The 21556-nt window shown below is 28.1% G+C and overlaps 1 protein-coding gene across 15 annotated transcripts in view; it reads right to left on the reverse strand.

Moving 5' to 3' along the window:
- Positions 1-8945, reverse strand: part of LOC142334408 (modifier of mdg4-like) — a 288350-nt gene extending 279405 nt beyond the window's left edge. For 14 of the 15 annotated variants that reach the window (XM_075382407.1, XM_075382485.1, XM_075382414.1 and 11 more), the window contains exon 1: positions 8835-8945. The gene's annotated coding sequence lies outside the window, so the exon portion shown is untranslated. Of the gene's footprint in view, positions 1-8315; positions 8645-8834 lie in introns of those variants that run through there. The other variant, XM_075382399.1, reaches the window with a different exon arrangement.
- Between the last annotated feature and the right edge of the window lie 12611 nt (positions 8946-21556).

Below are 21556 nucleotides of genomic sequence, written 5' to 3' on the forward strand. Positions count from 1 at the left end.
TTAAATTTTACACGTATAAAAAAATTTTTTTGAAGGTTTTTCAATCAAAAGAAGTTTACACAATTATCTACTTTAAGGTTTTGTGCACAGGTAGGAATATCTCTTTGGTTTAAGATTAATGTTATCTTTTACCTTTCTTGAGGAAAGTTTTATCTACGCAAATTACATAAGATTTTTATATTACATAGCAGTGTGATATCTGAATTGGAATATTTAAGTTATTTAAATGTTTTTAATTAACTTTATCCTTTCTTTTGGGACTGCCTAAAACAATAACAGTTGTTTATATGTTCACATTGTTGTAAAAATTCTGCTTAAAATACTAAAAGTATCTGATAAGTTTTCTTCATACTTACTGTTAAGACATAATTTGATTATACCTTGTCTCACAAAACAGTGCAGCAAATAACAAAAAATATGAATTCAGGATTACGAGAAATATCTCAGTAGCATAACTGCAGTCATTACTTTATACATATAATACTGTATGTATACTACCAGCGCCATGACATGCTGATTAAAAGCAATTAAAAATTCAGTTAAGTTTCTGTTATTGTTATTTAATAACATCATCTGCAATGCTTCACACCATTATTCAGTTCAGTGAAAAAAGTATTTCAGTGTATGTTATTGTGTTAGTCTGTATGGCATGATAGGTTGTATAGTTCATTTTTCTAACAGTTTTATTCAGTGTTATTTTCATTAATTTTAATTAACCTAATTTAATTTAGTTCCTATTTTCCTTAATGTTAATTTAATTTAGTATTTTTAGCCAATCAGGTTTTAAAAATAAATGATTCTGTGGTGAAAGACAAACTAGGAAAACCTTTAGTTGGACAATTTTACTTAAACTGCTATCAGAAATAGGGTTAATTTGTTTTACTTCAATAACAAGCTTCCTAGCTTGAAGAAAATGTTAAATGATGTGAATATGGATTCTAAAATGTCAAACCTTTCTAGAAGTACATTGCATTGTGTTTTAAAATCACTGAATTTTCATTTCAAAAAATAATTCTTTATTAATTGAATGTGATATTATTGTACAATAGGAGCAAATGTTTGGAAAAATTGTTTTCAATGTAATTGTTTTAATTGAATTTTTAATACGGTAAATACAAACTTTTATCACAATTTTCTCATTTTTGTATTACAAGTTATTTTTACTTCATTTTTATGTACAAATAAACAGAAGTGTTTTTTACTTAGATGAATTGCACTAAATTAAATTACAATCATCATCCTGTTATTTTTTGGTTTGCTGCACAGTTTCATAGTTGTACTTTACAACTATTTCTTCTTCCTTCAATCATTTTTTTTACTTCTTTGGCATAGCAACTTTGGATGATTCTTTGACAATCAAATGGCCATCTAGGTTATTAGATTTTACGTAAAGTTTTTGTAAACCATTTTTGACTGCAACCTTGCCTTTCAATTTACTGGATAAACAGATTTTTTTAAAAACCAGCGTATATTGTTGAAAGCAAAAATAAAATAATTTTTGTAAATGATGTTCTAAATAAAACATAAAACAGCCTAATGCCATTACATAAGACAGTGGTATTCCACTTTAATTCAACAAATTTTCAAATATTTTATTGTTATCATTATTTTTTATTTTGATGATATTCGATATATGATAACTTATATGTATATTTTTAAAAAACTTTCTTCTTGAGTAATAGACTATTTTCTAACTTAACAATAAGTAAAAATAGCCATTTTCGTCACTTTTTCCATGAGCTGTAGCATTCTTATTTTAGATCGTACAGAAGTCAAAAAGGAATTTTTGGAAAGTGTAAAGATTTAACTTCACCAATTGAACTCAAAATTCATTTTGTTACACAACCAAATCTTGTAATGTTTACTGAAGTTACATTTACAAATTGTTGTTTTTTCAGATTTTGGGCCCAAAATATATAATGAAGGGCTTGGGGCAACAGACCTGTTTTTTTGCTTTTAACTTTTAGATACTAGTAGTACTTATAAAAAAAATTGGACTGTTACAGTGTCCTTCATTAAAAAAAATGGCCACCAAATAAGATTTTGAAAATGCCTCACATTTTTGGGGCCCAAAAACCACATGTGGAGCAGGTGACAAAAATCTTAAATTTTAACAGCAATAAGTACTTTTTATTTACTTTAAAACCATATAAAATTTATTCTGTTTCTCAAACGGGTTGACAAGTAATGAAGCCATCAAAACTACTAAAAACACTGTTCCTTCTAACCATGAACAATGTATCCAAAAAATTCACAGCATGTATTTTTTCAAATAATGCAGGCCTACTATAGAAAATATTTTGACATGTCTATAATGAATATGAATCATACAAACTCATGTTTAAACACTAAAGTGAATAGACAAGCATGGACATGAATGTTTGTGTAATCCTGAATGTAAATATTGTAGAAGGCTCAGTTACTGTTTTGATTTCAATGTGATATGTTGTATTGTTGTTAGTGTTAATACTGTGGTTAGGTAATGTATACTTGTTTATAAAGTAATTTTTTTTCCTGTTTGGCCTCCGGGAATCACCATCAGGTTTTACTTTAAAGGATGAATGAGGATGATATGTATGAGTATAAGTGAAGTGTAGTCTTGTACAGTCTCTGGTCGACCATTTCTGAGATGTGTGGTTAATTGAAACCCAAAACACACAGATATTCACAATCTAGTATTCAAATACATATAAGAGTAACTTGCCTTTACTAGGATTTGAACGTTAGAACAATCAACTTCAAAATCAGCTGATTTGCGAAGACGCATTCACCACTAGACCAACCCGGTAGATAAAGTAATTTTAATAGCAGTAAACTTCTCTTTTATGCAATATCTTTTAATTTTAATTTTATTAATTAGAAAAATTTTTATTTAGTTGTAGAGAAACTGGAATAAAGCAAAGTAAGGTGCAATTGGTAGTTTTATAATTTATACTAACTGTATTGTTATTTTAAGAACCCTTGCATTTTATAAAAACGGATTATGAAGTATTCAATTGGCATTCACACTGAAACAGTATGTCACAAACTGACTTACAATAGATATTTAGTATTGCATGATATTTTAGATTTTACTGAGCAGCAAATAACATTTATATCTTTAAGAAGTGGATGTACTGAAACAAAAAATACCTTACTTTTCATAAAACCGAATATTTAATAAATATTTTCATATTAATGGGAAAAAATGACCCATTTAGTTTTCACACTAAATCTATTCGAGAAATATCTTTAACACTTTCAACAAGCAATCCAAATTTAAAATTAATTCCAGGCAGAGCACTGTGAACAAAATGCTGAAACAAAATACAAAAACCACAAGTTTATTACCAAGCAGCTGGACCATTAAAAAAATTCAAAATTAGTTTAGTGTTAGTCATTATTTGGTCTGTCAATCCAAACAATCAGTTAAAACAAGTGGAACTTTGCCAAAAGTCGGCAAAAAGAAACCCAGTCACTTAACTGATGAAAATGTTATTAAATGTGTCCATGTCTTTTACCAGATTGATGAGCACAACTGAATGATGCTAGGCAAGAAGTATTGTGTCTGTAAGAAAAGCTGATGGGAAGAAAATTAATATTCAAAAAAGGCTTCTTATATAACCTAAAAGAATTGTACACAGCCTTCAAAGAAAAAAGACATTTAAAAATTGGTTTTTCAAAATATGCTGATTTAAGACTTAAATTTTGTGTTCTGGCTGGTGGGTCAAGTACTCACTCTGTGTATGTGTCGCCCACCAAAATGAAAAACTCATGTTATCTGCTCTAAAAATGAAATTTGATTATAAAATTCTCCTTTCAACCATGGTATGTGATATACAAAATGAAACGTGCGTGCTGTCACAGTATGAAAAATGTCCAGGCACTTGACATGCTCAGATTACTGCAAGAGAGCTGGGATGATTTTGATTCTGGAATTATCTACAAACAGTGGGTTTCTGTTGACCATTGTGAACTAACTAATTAAATTCTTCTATTTCAAGAGTACTTAGATAAGCTTACTGAAAATTTAGATATCTAAAAAGACATCATTTTGTTGCAAAGAAACATGCTAATTAACTCAACATTAAAAAAGAAAACTTGTTGGGAGGGTGAATGTATTGTAATGGAGGCTTCTCTCAAAATTTTCTTTTTGTGATATAGGACTAAGTTCAGTCACATCACTGATCGAAAACTTATGACACAGTACATCCATCTCTCATATATTTTAAAAAAGAAGAAAAATAACAAAGCCAAAGCTACTGTATGCTGTGTGATTAGTGAATACTTGAAGCACAATATTACATCATTATTCTGCTTCCAAAAGCAACTTGTAAATAAAGTAAAAACAATGTTATCACAAATTAAACATTTTTTTTATTTTTCTGATGGCTCCTCAGCCCAGTATAAAAACAAAAAAAAAATTCACAAATTTGTGCTATCATTAAGAAGATTTTGAAATCGTAGCCGAGTGGCATTTTTTTGCTTCATACCATGGAAAAGGACTATGTGATGGTATTGGTGGAACTTTAAAAAAGACTGTGACTAAAGCAAGCCTTCAAAGAACAGTCAACAATCAAATTTTTACACCTTCTGAAATGTACAATTATTGCAAAGACAATATTAAAAATATACCACTTATTTTCTGCTCTACTAAAGATGTTCAAGAGACTGAACAATAGCTGAATTCTTGTTATCGGGTAATCACAACAGTCCCAGAAACAAGAACCTTTCATAGTTACATTCCAACAAGTCAGGAATGTATTCTGAAAGTCTGGGCGACCTCTGAATAAGAAACATTTACATTAGTATAGGTACACAAGGAGTGTTTCTGATTCTTTATAAGTTTACCAAAGACAAAATGTAAAAATTATGTCTGCTGCTTAAACAAAGGCAAGTGATGGTTAGGTGAAGTCATTGAAGTCAAAATTCATGAAAGTGAAGAGGAATATCGAATACACTTATTCCATCCACAGGGTCCTGGTACTTCATTCAAGAAATCATAGACGGTTAATCAAACATGGGTTCAAATGGAAAATATTTTAAAGGTTCTCATGCCTTTAGAGCTTTTTCTATCAACTACTGGAAGAGGACACAACATTACACAAAAGATAAATGAGGACTTATCAGTTCTACTCAATAAAAAAAATGGCAGAAGCACTAAGTTATGTTAATTAAGTTTGTCATAAAAAATTGGAATATTTATTCATATTTTCCATTAGCAGGAGTAAAATAAGGAAAAAGTGAATTGAACTTGTTAATGTATTTGAATTATTTATCATTTTGTAACTGACTATTTATTATTTATCAATTTATTTATTCTAATGAGTTTAGTTGTAATTTTTATAATCTGAAAAAATACATAACATCAGTATTTTTGGATACGTTGTTTATGGTTAGAAGGAACAATGTTTTTAACAGTTTTGTTGGCTTCATTACCCATCCACCCCTTTGAGTAACAAAATAAATTTTATATGATTTTGAAATAGATGTACTTACATTTCAGATTTTTGCCACTTGTTCCACATGTGGTTTTTGGGCTCCAAAAAATTAGACATTTTCAAAATCTTACAATTTGGCAGCCATTATTCTAATGAAGGATACTTAGTACCGTGCAATTTTTTTTATACATGCTACTAGTACCCAAAAGTTAAAAGGTAAAAAACAGACCTGTTACCCTAAGCTCTTCATTATTTATTTTGGGCCCAAAATTTGAAACAACAATTTGTAAACGTAACTTCAGTAAACATTACAAGATTTGGTTGCGTAAGATGAAGTTCCATCTTTACTTTTTCCAAAATGCCTTTTTTGACCCTCTATAAGATAAGAATGCTACAGGTCATGTTAAAAGTGACAAAAATGGCTGTTTTTACCTGTTTGCGAGTTAGAAAATAGTCTGTCTATTATTCAAGAAAATCTTTTTTTTAAATATTAAAAAATATTTTTTGGCCATTACAAGGTGCACAGCTATCATATACCAAATATCATCAAAATCAAAAATAGTGATGCACTGATCATTTGTTGAATTAAAATGGAATAACCCTGTCTTAGACATGAGGACCTGACTAGTAGTTACTTGATTTATGTCAACTCAGTTTTCATTTGAGTTAATATAAGTGCAAATCATTCGCATAATGACATCTATACAGTTCTTTTTTTTGCAGATTAACTACAACCAATAATTACTACAAATATCATTTGTTGTTATTGTATGTACACACTTGAAGTTTGTAAATTTTATATTTTTTTCATGTTAAGAACCTTATTCTCACTGGTTTCAACTTCTTTTCCTCTTCAGTCTGAGAAGCCAAAAAAAAAGTGATCATGCCAGAATAATGATCAGAACATAGAATTACAAGATATCAATCAACAGAAAAATGGAAATGAAGTTCTGATTTTTTAATGAAAAAAAAGAAGCGATATTATGAAGCAGATGATGAACTATAAAAAATTATAATAAATTACCTTACAACTTTTATTTTTACAAAGGAATTTTAACAATGATCTTCCAAAAAAAGGCCAAAAGTTTTTAAATACGGGTCAATCCATTTGAAGTGACCAAAGCAAGGGTGGTTGCTTGATCAATAAAAAAAAAAATTTTAACTCACTCACTTTACATGTCTCAGGACCTTATAAATACGTTTTTTATATTTTTTATTTAAGTAGTTTACCTGTGGCGGCCATTTTTTGTTGCGGTGGGTACACCTATTTTTGTGATTGAAAGGGTTTATGGAAATAATCATAACTAAAAGATTATTGGTCCTGGAAGGATGAAACAAAAAGCATTTTATTCATATTTTCTCAAGGTAAAACATTGACCACTGGTTTAATTGTCTATCTCTCTTCTTTCTATGTGAAAATTACCAATAAAATTGAATATGAAAAACAGTAAAATTTCACTTTTGGTAATTTTTTCAAGAGGCAGGGATGGCATACACAGTCTGAATTATTTTTTTATATGTATGTATAATATGTTAGTAGTTTTACCACAAATAATATTAATGGTGATATACTTATCCCTAAAGTTTTAAGAATTTTTGAATACTTTTTTTTTTAAATTCAAGTAAATCTGATGGGGCTGGTGACAAAAAAAAAACTCAAATTTGCACAACTTGCAGTGTTTTTGTAGATGTTTACAGCAACGAAAAAATTTTGTGTATTGTAATAATAAAAACGTTATAACCTCTCAAAATCATGAAAAACCTGATTAAAAGCATTACCATTTTGACTCACTAAGTGCTTCAAGGTGGTTTCTTGTCTTCTTGACAGTTAACATTTTCTATATTTAGCCCCTATCTTGTTGAAGTTGATGTTTTCAATATTAATAAGATAATTTTTTTTAATTATTTAATTTAAACTGTGTATGCCATCCCTGCCTAAAAAAATTACCATAAGTGAAATTTCACCGTTTTGTATGTTCAACTTTATTGGTAATTTTCTCATAGAAAGAAGAGAGATAGGTAATAAACCATTGGACCAATCTTTTATCTTGAGAAGATATGAATAAATTGCTTTTTGTTTCATCCTTCCAGGACCCATAGCTTTTTAGTTATGATATTTTCTGTAAACCCTTAAATCACAAAAACAGGTGTGCGCACCTGGCCACCACAGGTAAACTGCTTAAATAAGATTTAAAAAAAAAATAGTTTTAAGTTACTGAGACATGTAGGAGACAAGAAGGTAAGTTTTGGTTTTTTTTTTAATTTGTCAAGCAACTGGCTTGTTTTTTTGGAAAACTTCCAATAGATTGACCCATACTGAAACTCTATTAACTAATGACCAGTCAATAATTTTGTTAACAAAATAAACAAACGGCACTACAAATTTGGCCAATCGGTTGTTAAAAGCTCAATTGCTAGTAGTAATTTTTAAACCAGATCACAAAATGTCATAAAAACTATATTTCACACAAATTATAAAAAAATCATCTCTTAAGTAATAAATGCTTTAAAAGTAGTAGCAAGTATAAATAAATTATGTAAAATAAGTAGGTTTAAGCAGTTCTGGGATAAGTAGTATCTGAAAAAGGGTCAGTGGAGGATATTAAATGCTAGATGACAGTAAAAAATCACGGCAAGATACTAACCTGTACTGTTAACTGTATAGTACATGCATTGCATAAGAATAAGGTTGTTTTTAAATGTAAACGAATCAAAGGGAAACGTCATTATCAGCACATTTTGGCAATATTTGTGTATACATGAAACTTCAAGGTTAACAATAAAACAACCTACCCAAACAATTATCAATTAATCCATAAATTCTAACCTTCGTGTTAACCTATAATGCTAATCTTAACATATAACGCACAGTATAAATGCTTTAGTAAACATTACCATCATTTAACGTACACATGAGGTTACCGAATACAGTTGCAAACTGTGTACTATATCTCCTTAACTTTATGCAGCACAATTAACTAGATTTATATTCTTAGACTCGTAAAAAAAAATCAATTTAAAAGTTTCTATTAAAGAATACATATTGCGAACATAGTTACGCTAAACTCCGGCACTATCACACTTTTATAAACAAATGTTTCTTAACAAACACTACATAACATACAACTTTATTACATATGAACACAAGACGAACCAAATCATAACTTATTAATCTGTATTGTATAAAGAATATGCTGGAAAGTTTAAAGTAAACCTGAATTTCGGGTAAAAACTTAGTTCTTTCTCAGTACTTCGCCATTTTGCCCAAGCCAAATTAATCCTAAGAAGATTTACAAGAAATAACTCTTTAAATCCCTAACACAAAGTAATTCAGTGTTTGCCAGATGGTCATAAATCATCTACTGACAAAATATAAGCCGAAAAGTAAAAATACTAAATAAATAAACATCTTACCTTCCACAACCTGCTATTCCATTTAGAGAGGACAACGGTCTTTCACCCACTGCCTTCTTCAAACTTTACATATTTTCTTTAACATTACTGCTTTCTTTAACATAGTTGGAAAAGAATAGCACAGTTGTAAAGTACAAAGAGTGTCAACTTGCAGATGGTCAGTATAGGCTATCTTATTTAAAAATGCTCTCTTTAATAATTTAGAAATAAATATTATTTAAACATAAAAACAGATAAAGAAACTTACACGAGGTTTCTTTGGTGACATTATTGATTGATTTCGTAAATATGTCGTTTAAAAGTCGTGCAACGCAAACTTTTGTTATGTGAAAATTTAAAGGAAATTATTTTTATTATTGGAAGAAAAATTCTTCTTTATCTTAGTTGCTTTACAGCAGTATCTTTTTGTTACTTTTCTGACTTTTTGCTCGTTGCTGTGTGTTTTTACGCGTCCTTTCTTAAAAATACCGCGCATATAATCAGATTACTAAAAGCGAAATTCGTGATAGCGTTTCGCTTCCAGAGTGGTTAAACTACCCAATAAATTTTTAAGAATAATATGCTAGCTGTGATTTTAAAATACCGTATAATATGATTTACAGGTTCATATTAAGGTAAAAACATTTCATAGGCGACGATTTATATATTCAGTTTGTGTTTTTAATTGCTGTTAATGAAATTATAAATGATAAACTTACAGAAAAATGATTGTTTCTTTACTTGCAATCGTTACTTGTGTACATAGTTACACAATGTATTACATATACAGTAATTTTTTAATGAATATATTCATATAATGTTTTTCTCTCTTTGTCTAAAATAGCATGAGCTCTTTTATCCAGCACCAAATATATGTGTTCATACTGTCTTGCTAAGCAGATGTTCCTTTAACTTTTTGGAAAAAGCTGTTGTTTCCTTAGTTGAACGTTGTACAAGAAGAGTAGTTTTATTTTACATCAATTGAATGCAGTTGCGAAAGAACAACCATTTTTTGAACAGAAATTCAACACTTTAAAATAAATTAGATTTTACTGCAGTAGTACTTACTTTTTTTTAATTAAAATTTTAATAAATTCTTTTTGAAAGTTGAAATTAAATTCAAATTTATTTAATGCATATTGAGATTATTATAACGTAAGAAAATGTTACTGAAAACTAATCTAGCAAACTTGTAAAAGTAGCATTATAATTTTACATGTCAAACTACCAAGCTAATAAAAAATTTAATTATTAAATCTAACGAAAAGTTATCAGTATTGTATTCTTAACATATCAACATATCAGGTAAATTAAGTTAAATTAAGTTATATCTTAATTAGATTTGTTTCAAACTCACTTTATTTTACTAAAATAAGAAATTAAGAAGTATGGTTCCATATAACACTGACTTAATTTTTTAAGATTGAGATGTAGAACTGATGTTTAGTCTTCATTATTTCTTAACCCATACTGTGCATGATGCTATGTTGTAGTATGTGTAAAAATCTAATTAATTTATATATTTTATTATATATCAATTTTTTTTTTTAATTCTTGGTCTTTGATAACATTTTATTAGAATTTTAGCAGCTTTTCAAAAAACTATTTTACTTAAATATATATTTTTTTATTTCTGTTGTTTATATGGTATCACATTTAATCTCATAACAAAGTGACAAGGAATCCCCCAATGTCAAAGTTCTTATCAAAAATGGTATATTTTTAATTATAAGATTGCCATGATATTGATCTGACATCCAGCTTGGTGCATTCATTTGTTGTGCTGGAACAAGTATTATGTAGCATAATTGTATTCCTGGTAAGTGAACTCAATTATTGTAGAATGTAACAAGAACTTACATTTTTCTGTTATGGGGTAATTGCCATTGCAGTCTTTCTGGTCAATATATTCTTCTAATATGTTGAAGAATACTAGACATTATCAGATCTTCAGAAATCAATAAATTCAATTTTTTTTTACAAGATTAAAAACAGACTTATTCTTTTACCTATTTATCATTGTATAGATTTCTTCCTTATTTTCCTTTTATTCTTGTCATTAAAAACGTACAAAAAAAGCATTTGTCCAAAAGAAAAATTGGGCATACTTCACAAAACCTTATAGTAAAAAATGATGATCTCTGTAGCAGTGACAGGATCAGTTAATAAAGGCTCACATGATTGGTTATAAGATTATAAATATATAAACGGATGATAACTCTAATGGATTACTGTATTAGTAGAAATACACTTCATGAACATTATCTGAATGTCGACTGTAAATTTCCTGTGGTTGTTCAAGTCCATCATATATTTGCTATGCTTTGTGTTGGATATTTATCAGTTTAATTTTCTTCTGCTGATTATCTGATTAACTTGTTCCTTCAGAAAGTTGGATACTCAAATTCTGAATAAGAGTTCTCTATTCTTTACTGGTTAAATCCTTATCAGATTATATGTAATGTTAGATCTAATCAAGGTAGATCAGTTAGATTTATAATAATGATTAATCTAAAAGCTTCAATTTTTTCTACCTCATTAAATCACAATATATTTATTGCTGAGTATTTACTTTATGCCGTGTATATTGCCTTAGATTGTATTGAGGATGGATCCTGCCACATTTCTCCATGTTGTGTTCATTAAGTGCACATAAAGTTATCAAAGCTTCTAGTAAATATGCTTTTTTCTGCGGTATATTATATTCTTCTAGTTTCTGTAGAAATTTTAGATAATAAAAAACTAGTTTTGTAGCCGAAGAAAAGCTAAAACTGACTGTCAAAAACCTCAAGGTAACTTCCCATTATTAGTTCCTGATTAAATTTGTGTGACAAATTGAGTGGCTTCCTGTTTTCAGCTGCAAGCTTGCGATACATCTAAGAAACTGTCAGAAGATCCTGCATGATGTATTGTAAAAATCATCAATTCATGATAGTTGCTCAAAAGAAGTCATCTTTTGTCATTCATTTAGGACACACAAGATTATTGCACAGATTTTTTATATCATCTAAAATTACTTCAGCATGCTTACTGGATAACTGTCATGTAATTGTTCATTACATTTCTCTTAACAATGTACATTATGATGTAAGTTAAAACTAGTGCACAGAACCAACAGAATATTAGATGGTGAGGCTATAATTTTTAAAAAATGTATAATTTTTAAATTTATCAGACTGACTTGAATTTCTTATGACTTTACATTTTTTGCCATACAGTGTTTTCTATCTTTAGTTCATGTAAAGGTTTTTACATTCCACATGGAGTCACATTTTTTTCCTTTTTAATGCAAATATAGCCCTGTTAGTCTGGGTTACATGAATCAGTTTTTATAAAAACTGAATTTATTTTTAATTTAATTTCCCTTTTTCAGATAATAAAAAATTTACTTTTTAAATCATTTTCAAATTTTTGTTCATTATTAGTTATTTCTTTACAATTATTATTTTGTTTACTAAATTTTTTTGAGTATTTTTTACATGTTAGTTAAAAAATGTCCTTTATAACAAACTAGAATTTGGTATTTTTGTTAGTAGCATCATTTTCTTTTTATTGAATATAGTTATATATTTATTTTTATCTTCAGTATGAGTTAGTCACAAATGCTTTGTTTTAAATAAATTAGAAAAATATTTTCTTTTGCATATCTACCCTGTAAAAATATTCTAAAGCAGTGGTTATAACAATCCATAAATCAATTTTTGACTTCTTTTAAATTGGTTCTTGTCAAGATTAATGTTTAAAATTAAATACTGTTTGCATTTTTTGGATTTACATTTTAATCACAGGTGTCTGCATTTCTTTTTTATTTGCTTAGATAAACAGCACTGAGTGAAACTTAAGTCAGCTTGCTAAGTATGGTCTTGTTTTTTTTTTGCCAAGAATTGGCAATCTGGTTTTAATTTTTATATGCCTGTAATAATGGATAGTGGTAGAGTGTTTTCTTTGTATCTCCTTATCATTTTGTTCCTTTTATCTTTAACTTCATTTCTGATAATTATTAGTGCTTATTAAACTTATATTCAGTTAGTAGTAAAAATATTTTCTTTTAAAGCAGTAATTTTCCAGTTTCTTATTTCAGTTAAAAGATTATTTTTGTGACAACAGCATGCGAAATTAAATTGATCATTTTAGTTGAAAAAGTGATACCAATACTGATTTATTGTTTAATTTGAATAAGTGGGATTTCGCACCTGTCTCTTTAAAGCTGAGAATTTTCTTCAAATAATTGTCTTGAATTATAGCAGCAAGTTGATTAGCATAAATTCTTATTCTGCATACTCAGTTTTCAACATATTGAAAAAAACAGTAGATTATAGATAGTTTCATTAAATTCTCTTTAGCCACTTCTGCATCAATTACTATGCTGTTAAAGACATCTGTTTTTTCCTAACATTAAAATATTTTTAGCATTGTATTAAAAAAAAACACAAAAAAAAAAAGTCTTTAAAAAATTAAGTTTTAACACTATAGTAGTTTTAATTTTGTAGTATATATAAATAACACTAAAGCAGCGAAAAAAGATGTTATATAACATTTTCTAAAAACTTGTATTTTCAATGTTTTTGAAGCAGATGGTTGAATTTATTTCTTAGCTTGTTGATATACAAAATGCAAATTTTAACTTGATTGTTGTCTTCCAATTGTTTTTGTATTCATTTATATTTAACACAAATATATAATCATTTAAGAGAGAAATATATTTCTTTTCTGTCATATAAATAATTGGAGTTTATTATGTTATACTCAAAACTATTTTAAAATAATTAATTACTGGTGCAAATAATGTTAAATAAACAAAAAAATTATATTTAAATTTTAAAATAGTTATTTTTTTGTAGTCTTGTTTTATTATTGTTATTAGGATAGGGACTTTATCTAACATGATTGAAGCATGTCTTCACAGCATTTTCTATATTTTTGTTAATTACTACTATCTTCTACTTTGGATTATTAATCATTATCAAATTTCTTACTTCAGTAGTTGGTGCTTGAATAGATCTTCTAATAAACTACACCTCAACCATCCTTTCAAATTTTAGAAGTAGAGCTTCGCTGACTTTTCATCTACCATTTTAGCTCAGTAAATGTAATGGGTATCATTTGCTCTAAGGGCTTTGGGTTTTTTAGTTGTAGGTATGTTTCTGAACAGTAAGCTTCATGAGTTGTAAATGTTAATATCTATTTTTGTTAAGTTATTTAACCTTTTTTATAATGCTGGGTAGTAGATTATGAATTTCTAAGAAAATATATATAATACAAGTTTATATATCCTATTATACATGTTACAATGTACAATATATATCCTATTATACAAGCCTGCTGTACTATATAAGTATAGTATTACTATAAAAATATGTATTCTTTCATGCGATGAATAATAGCCATGTTTTTTTTTTTACTGTGCTGTAGATTTAGCCATGGATTCACTTTAAAGCAATTTCTTGTTTATTTTATCAAAACATTTTATTTGATTAATGTTTAGTATCATACCTTTATTTTTCATACTATTATATAGTTCATGAAAAAATTTTAAAAATTTGATAAAATTTTAATTTTAATTTTAATAAAATTTGATAAATATAAAAAATTTAAATTATTTGATTAATGTTTAGTATCATACCTTCATTTTTCATACTATTATATAGTTCAAGAAAAAATTGTTCATACTTTCATTATTATAGTACCACTGCACGTTCAAGTATCTCATCAAATACTGTATTGTATCACTCAGGTATTATATCTTTGGTTGAAACATATATCATAAAATGTTTTTTGTGTTATCCATTTACTTATCATTCAGTCAGTGAAGATTATATCATGAGCATTCTAGAAGACAGGGGTAGCCACCATCTGCTGATGGAACAGCTTTCACTGCCTTTGGAGCAAGTTTCTCAACTGCAATCCATTGTTTTACTGTTTCTTGTTCCAGGTTGATAGTGGTATTACCCAGGTTTCAACTGTTGTCAAACAGTCAATAAAACTTCTCTTGATTACATTGAAACAACTTCAAATCATGCTTAGAATTGTTTTCTCATTCACTCTTTTGATCACTTGAGAGCAAATATATAACCCATCGTGACATCTTGTGGTAGTTATCACACATGTAAATATTTGTGTAAAATATCCACCTATTCATTTAGATGCCTGTCATCTTAGCAATCTCATGCACTTCTAATCTTTTATTTCTCATTACCACATCATTGATTTTTTAATATTCTATGTAGCTGTAACCTCAACAGACCTTAAGGAATTTTCAGCATTGTTTGTGTTCATTTGATCACTCTGAAAATTTACAAACTGTTCCAAATGACGGAGCAGACTCATCATAATATTTATCCAGGTTGGTTTATTTTACTGTGCAGTTACTTCTCAAAAAATAATGTCTGTTCACAAAAATTTCTCTTTTGTCTATTTTTTCACAAATCAGAATACTTGATTGACTCAAGCAACTTCCAGCAACAGAATTATCAATGTATCTTGACTAAAATTTAATCTATTAGCGGAGTTATGGGAAACAAAGAATGGTATCAACAGTGTACTATTATTTTATTTTGCATGGACCTAACAATCACCCCTCATGTATAGAATATATCAAGTTTTCCTCACTTTGTTTTTACTTTTCTGTACAGTGAATTGACATAATTCAAATAACACTTTTAAATTTTGAAATCAGTTTCTTTAAGAGTATGTTTTACTGCAGAAATGGAATTTGGCATCTTGAATTACACTTAAAATATTTTTTTTTTTCATTTTTTATATTTCATAATTTTTATGAATGATTTACAGTTACAAAAGTTTTAAATTAAGACTAGATCATTTTATATTATTTTGTTTTTGACATTTTTTCTAACCTTAGCACTTGTCAGTACTGAATAGTTTTTTGAAGTACAGCTTACATTATTACATGTTTACAACATTTAAAAAAAAATTACCTTTTATTGTTATAAGGTGGTGAAAAGACTACATTTATTAAAAAATTTCCATAAAAGTTTTTGGAACATAATGTATAACATGAAGTATTTTTTTTGTTTATGTTCCTATAAACCTCTAAACAAGTTGTAACATTTGAAAACTTGCTACTTTTTATAAGCCTACCATAAAGTTGAATTTTCTCTAAACAAGTTTTAACGTTTGAAAACCTGCTCCTTTTTTATAAGCCTACCACAAAATTGAAATTTCTCTATTTATAGATTAGGTAGTTTGTCATTTGTAGATTTTATTTTCATTTTCTTTTTATAAGAAATTTTGTATTGATCAGTAAGGTTGCATTGAACTGAAACTATGTTGTACCACTTTACATTTGACTCCATCAAATATAACTACTTAACTTGCTCTTCTGTTCATTTTACTCCATGATTGTTAAAGATATGGTGTTTGTTGCAAAAAAGCTTTTGCTAAATATTACAAATAAAGAACCAGATGGACTGTCACAATTCTTGGTAATGAAGATATCAAGTTATATTATTGTATTAGTTATTTTTCAACATTACATTAATGTATCACTTTCAGTAAATTATTTATAAAATTTCACTAACTCTAATGGTGGTTAAATGCCAAAAATTATGATCTTAGCTCTTTGCTAATAAATAAGTGTTTTGTCAGCTCTTCTTCCTCTCTTCAAATTTCAGTTTTTTCTTTGAGCCATATTTATAATAATGGCTCAATGTTCTTTTTGTTTACTATGACTTTTTAAAAAGAATTGTCATATGAAGAAAATCACATTAATAGTAGAAGAAATTTTATATCATTCTAAAACTATATTGCCTAAATTTGTAGTTTTAACTGAACTATTAAATTATTAAAGTTTGTGTGATGAAAGATTTTTATCCATCTCTGTATGAAAGATCCATTATATATTTTCAATTAATTTTAAAAACATTTAAGGAACTTAGCAAATTCTTTTACTCTTGTTCACAAATATATAATGTATTTTTTTTATAAATGTCAGCTTTTTAAATAACAAACTGAAACAAACATTTTAAAATACAGAGCTTTTAAAAAAAATTTATCAAGATTTACAGCCATTCTTGTGGTCATATTTAGTCATATTTGTTGCTGTTCTCATCCTTATCAGGTAGTGTTATACCTGACACAAGTATAGCTTTTCTTTATTTATGTAATCAAATATTTAGAATGTAAAAGAAAAGTACGTTTGATCTGAATTGTATTTCTTAATTTATTATATTGATTTATGTACCTTGTAGATTATTAAGAGCATTAAGATTTTATCCTTTTTTGTATTATTACATTAACAAGGTTGTTAATGATAGTGAAGTTGTGACTTTATCTATAAGATATTTGCTAAATGTTTACTATATTCCTAAACAGAGATTTTAAATATCTAATGTATCTTTGTTTAACTTTTACTGTGCCTCTGCCCATAAAATTTCACAACACAGAAAATGCCAGCAGAAGAAACAGAAACTTGAAGACAAGCATAAGTAAAATCATAAAATATGAACATACTCATTAACTCATCAGCATCATTAATGTAACAAACCTGTTCATACTAATGTCACTAGCTACAAACTCAATCATAGGATAACTTTATAAAAGATAATAAATATACTAAATACAATTGCAAAACAAGATTATTTTGCATGCCAGAAGAAAATATTATTCACAATTGACTTTAAGTTAACACAAGCTGTTGGTTCTCTGTTTCCAACAATCTGGAAGAAATCTTTCTACAGCTTATCCAAAAAAGACAGATACTTACTAATAGCAAACATTCTCACAGATTACAATACTAGCACATTTAAGTTAATACCATTTTGTTGCTTTAGGTAACATTAAACAACATGAAAAGCTATTAACATACAGAAACAAGACACACCACAAATTATAGTTGAGTATGAACACAACAAATAACTTTTTTGATTTTGCCATAACAAAAATACATTTTCAAAAATTATCTTTAAAATCAAAAAAACAGATTCACCTCATGCCCTATTTTACATAAAATCAGCTTTTAGAAGTATGATCCATATCTCAACATACACATCACATGAGGGCCACTTAGAAGAACTTTACATTTTATAATACTTAGGATACACAAATATGTATAGTAGTACATTTATTGGCACTCCTTTCAAAGAATAAATAAAAATTAAGTTAAACAGATCAAAAAATAAATCACATTTACATAAATAAACAATAACTTGGAGAAAGGCTCATATATTAGAAGAAAATCTGCATTCAGTGTTGCCTTAAAAGAAATGAAAAGAAAAAAAAAGCAACCACACAGAACATAGTCACCAAACACAATGTTCTTAAAATATACACAGCTTTAAACAAATAAAAGATAAACAAACTGAAGTTCTCTACAGCAGTGTTTCTCAACCTTTTTAGCTCCACGACCTCCAAAAGTAAAAAAATGAGTATTTTGTGACTCCCAACCCAATGAAACCTAGTTAAAACTATTTTGCTGCATTGATAGAGTCAGGTATGAACATGCATATATGAAGTGTACAAACATGAGCAATTTACAGGTTCCAACTTGATGTGTACTGAGCAATTTACAGGTTCCAACTTGATGTGTATATGTTCCTTATAATTTGGTCTTTTGCATAATATTTTTTGTGAGAGCGTCATGTTCAAACATGCATATGATACGTTTGAACACGTCATGCTCTCAGTAGAATAAAAGAGGTGTAAGGTGTAGGGATTGCAGAACGTTGTTTATTTTTGTTTGCAAAGCATGCAGCTGATGCTTTTATTTAAGTTTCTAAATGTGTAGTTTCATTGAAAATTATAATAGAGGTTTCAGTTTTGTAGTGTGTGGTTAAACAGTGTAATTAATTTTTTTTCAATTAGATTCTTATACAAAATATAGATTTGTGAAAAAATGAAGTGAACCATCTACATCCAGTGAATCGAGTGGTAAAAAGACAAAATTGTACAATGACAGTTGTTTAAATTATGGTTTTACCTCATTGGGTGGAAAGCCACAGGGTGTTTGCTTTCAAGTTCTCTCAGATGAAAGCATGCAGCCATCAAAATTAATTTAACACTTGGAAACTAAACATCCAGATCATAAAAGCAAACCCTTGGAATTTTTTGAAAGAAAATTGCATACTTTGAGAAATCAACAACAAACTTCTATTTGTATGCCATACTGATAAAAGTACACTTGAAGTATCTTATCTCATAGCATTAACAGTAGCTAAGATGTACAAACCCCATACAATTGTAGCAAACCTCATATTGCCAGTTGAAATTGATATGGTCAGTGTTTTAATAGGTCTGGAAGAATCAAAAAAGTTTAAAAATATTCTGCTTTCTAATGATACTATCAAGGCGAATCGATGACATGGCTGCTGATGTTTGTGATCAGATAATTCAGCAAGTGAGTTCAAGTGAATTTTTTAATATTCACTACGATGAATCAACAGATGTGGCAAACATTTCTCAGTTCTTATGTTTTGTGAGATATTAATGCGATAGGGACAGATCAATCAAAGAAAATATTTTGTTCTACAGTATTTAGTTGTGCAACAGGCCAATGTTTTATTTTTATGTTTTTATGAAGCTACTAAAAACTATAACATAGACTGGACAAAATGTATTGCAGTGTGTAGTGGTGGTGCAAAGGGATAAATGGAAAGAACAGTGGATTTCTGAAAAAATTAAAGGATTGTCTTATACCAAGAGTGAAATGGATGCATTGAAGCAGTGCATCCATTGTAAAGGAAGCCTTCATAGAAATGCTTTTGCCATAAAAAATATGCCAGAATATCTCAGACAAATTTTTTGTAAAGCTGTAAAAATTAATTTTATTAAAGGTCAACCATTACAGAATAGGCTGTTTCTAAACAATGTGATGAAATAGGTGAAAAGAAAAAAATCTCTTCTTTTCATACAGAAGTCAGATTTATTGTGGGGTTATTGGAATTGCAAGACAAATTAATAATATTTTTTCAGGATAAACAAACACCATATTCAATGTTTTTATAGAATAAAAATATATTTTGTTATTGGTTTACTTAGCTGATGTATTTTCACATTTAATGACTTGAATGCGAATTTAAAAGAATTCAATAAAAACATTTTATTAATGACAAAGTTCATGCTTTCATTAAGAATCTTGATATCTAGATTATTCGTCTTCAAAGCAAAAATTTTGGTATGATTTCACTCACTTCCAATTATATTGAGAAAAATTTGGATGAAGAAGACACTACTATTATTCACCACAGCTTGAATAGCATGAAGATGCATTTTCTTGAGCAAAAAATTCAGCTGGCAGAGTATTTCCCAGAAGATAAAAATGATCTCTCCATTAGATGGGAACTGAATCCATTTTGTGAAAATGTTGCAGCTGCTAAGTTACCAGTTAAGATTCACAACCAGCTCATCAAAATGTGTGGAGATTAAACATTACAATTACAATTCACATCTGAAGATTTAGATACATTTTGGCTTGCTCGTTGAAGTGATTGTGGAAATTAATTTAGTCAAAGAAACATTGAAAATATTTATCCCTTTCACCACATCTTACCTCTGTGAAAAGGATTTCTCACGTATGGTTGCACTAAAAACTAAATATAGGAATTGTTTTTTATCATTTGAAAACAATTTGCATTTATGTGTTTCTATCATAGATTCACATACAAAAAAAAGTTTACACAAAAAAAACACAACTATCTCATTAATTTATTTTCTTTAAATGTGTACTTATAAATTTAAATAAAATGTTTATAATAAATAATTTTTTCTCATAAAATAATTTTGTTATTGTTTAGATGTAAAGTTCTAGGCTAATTTGCACTCCCCTTTCACATCACCATGACCCTGAGGTTGAGAAATGCTGCTCTGAAGAACATAGTTGACTATTTCGTAGAAATAAATGACTAATTCTTCCTAAATTAACAACAGTCTTGATATTCTGTACACAAAAAATGTGGTCTTTTTGCATAGGTATGCAGAAAGACCACATTTTAATATTCTCAAACATTATAAAATTTATAAACACAAAAAACTGTCATAAATTAAGAGATATAACAAGTATAACATACTTTTCTTCCATATTCTAAACACACATACACATACACATTCACATACACATACACACACATACACACACACACACACACACACACACACACACACACACACACACACACACACATATATATATATACACACACACATACATACACACACACACACACACACACACACACACACACACACACACACACACACACACACACACACACACACATACACACACACACACACATTATATTAAAATGATCAAAAATTAAAAATTGCGTACATACAAAATATGAAGTCATTAATAAAAAAATTAAATTAAAAGTCAAAATTAAAATTAATTATAAAAATAAAATAGAAATCCATGTAGACTAGCTAGCCAAAGTTATGTGACTACGTTTAAAATTTTGAATAAAAAAAAAATTAGTTCTATTTCTGTTTTGATTTAATTGATAAAGGATCTTTTAACTATTCTAAATCTCAATTTTAATTTTAATGTGTAATTTGCAATGAAAGATTTAAAAAACCATTAAAGCAACTGATGATGCGAGGTACTCGCAAAAGTGCTCTTGCTTGGATTATGGAATAAGGTAGGTGTCATCCTGTTTTAATTTATTTTATTAATTCTGTACTAGGGTTGATCAGATTACTATAATTTGTATAGTGCAATATATATATAAAATTTATTAAAATATTGACCACTGTGCTGATAAAATTTAATATTAAGTGAATTTTAAACCCAC

This window comes from Lycorma delicatula, chromosome 1 (assembly GCF_047948215.1).
Source record: "Lycorma delicatula isolate Av1 chromosome 1, ASM4794821v1, whole genome shotgun sequence".
Taxonomy (NCBI): domain Eukaryota; kingdom Metazoa; phylum Arthropoda; class Insecta; order Hemiptera; family Fulgoridae; genus Lycorma; species Lycorma delicatula.